At 23.1% G+C, this 2,098-nt stretch overlaps 1 long non-coding RNA gene across 1 annotated transcript; it reads left to right on the forward strand.

The window, feature by feature from the left end:
- The first annotated feature begins 481 nt into the window (after window positions 1-481).
- Window positions 482-1,172, forward strand: LOC122849251. The gene is made up of 3 exons (XR_006373546.1): window positions 482-629; window positions 761-983; window positions 1,069-1,172. It is a non-coding gene; the product is annotated as an uncharacterized LOC122849251 (long non-coding RNA).
- The last annotated feature ends 926 nt before the right edge of the window (window positions 1,173-2,098 follow it).

The following is a 2,098-nucleotide window of genomic DNA, read 5'->3' on the forward strand; positions in this document are numbered from 1 at the left end:
TAACTAAAATATATTGAATATTTTTTTATTTTATTAGCCACATATTGGACCTATCAATAATCATCAAAAGGCTGTTCAACGAGTACATCAAAATAATCATGAACTAATGAATAATATGATTGTAAATGTCATGTAATATAATAATTACTTTTTTTTTGTTTTTCTTGTGTTAGAAATTAATCAATCGCTTAAATAAATAAATATTATAACGATTTTCAAATTATTTTACTTATATAAAATATATTGACAATAATTTTTTCAACTAAAATTAAAAAAAAAAATTTATATATCTCAATAATTAGTCATTTTAAATTTATTATAACTTTTTTTCTACTAATAAGAAATTTATAATAAATACCAAAAAATTATGTTCATTGATTAAAAAAAAAAAAAAAAAAAAAATTATTTATAGTTATTACTAAAAATTTATAAACCCGAACTTACTTTATTTGTTTTTTTTCTTTTTTTATTAACAGATTAATAATAACCTGAGACCTGACGATGATCAAAGGTTTGAAAATCCAGTAATGCATCATGTCCCAGCACCACCAGTCAATGAACCGAATAGAAATTTTATTCACCCAGTCAATGATGAGATCGGTGGCAATGTCGATCGTACAAACGATCGGGTAATTTTTTTTTCACTAATTTCAACAGATTCATTAATTTTTTTATATCAATTATAATACATTTATTTCTTTGCAATATATTTATCATTATATTTTTATGCATAAATTATCTAATAATCTTTTTAATTTAGCGTTGGACTCATTTATACGGAGAAGTATACATACGAACTGATAGACTTCGTTTTCTTCGTCCAGTTCCTCCAAGAGCTAAAACTGCCAGTTCGTAGCTGATAAAAATGCTAGTTCCTCAAGAAGTTTTACAAACTCATTCTGTTTCTGGTAAAAAATCTCCAGCTTTTCCAGATAGAGATGCCAAACCACCCCTGGATCCAAGATTAATTGAAGCTATATATCGTTAGAATTTTTTTTTAATTTTCATTATTATTATTATGTCCTATAGCTAATATTTATAATTTATTCATTTACTCTTTTTTTTTAGAATATGTCATTACTCATGTTGAACCAGGAGCACGAAAGTCGTCCGTTACAAGTGGAATAACATATGCCTGTAACAATTCAACTAGAAACAACCGTAGAATTGCTAATAATGGTCGACAATAATTTTTGTGCAAGACTTTAAATCTTTTTTTTTTTTTTTTTTTCCGTCATTAGATTTATTTTATATTCAAATTAATATTATAAATTGATTAAACAAATAAAAAAAAAAAAAAAAATTTTTTTTCTAATACTATAAATTTTTTTATTTGTACTCATTTTATTTATATTTTTTCATTATTAGACTTACATGATATATAAAAATCCTATATGATTTAAAATTACATAAATTTCCTATCAGACTGCCCTATAAGACTTCCTATATGTTTCAAAAATTTATAAATTTCTTATTAGACTATCCTATAAGTTTTCCTACACGAAAAGTGATCCTCTCATTTAATATTTCCTGTAAGCATCGCGGCCAAAATCTTGTAGGACTTCCTACAGGTTTTCCCTAAAGGACATTCCTATAAGTGACCCTTATAGGAAATTTTCGTACGTGCAATATTAAAGTTATAATATTTTAATAATTTTAAGCATATTAAATTTTTTTTTTTTGAATAAATTTTGACAAAAAAAATAATTGGAAACATGGGAAACCAAATATATGGTTTCATTACAAATTACATTCGGGTTACAAAAATACCAGATACATGGGAAACTGATTAAATGTATTCGTTTTGAAAAAAAAGTATTTAAAAAAAAACCGATTTTAACCTCATAAAAAAACTAAAAAATGATGATTTTCTAATAAAATAATTTTAAAAAAATCTAATGTGCCTATAATTATTAAAAGATTATAATTTTATTATTAAACAAAAATTTTTGCAAATCGCAAATTCTCACAGACGATTCCAATTATTTTTTTTGTCAAAATTTATTCAAAAAAAAAAAATCTCATATGCCTAAAATTATTAAAATATTATAACTTTAATATTGAACAAAAATTTTTATTAATAAAATGCTTTTTTTTA

This window comes from Aphidius gifuensis, linkage group LG2 (assembly GCF_014905175.1).
Source record: "Aphidius gifuensis isolate YNYX2018 linkage group LG2, ASM1490517v1, whole genome shotgun sequence".
Lineage (NCBI taxonomy): Eukaryota > Metazoa > Arthropoda > Insecta > Hymenoptera > Braconidae > Aphidius > Aphidius gifuensis.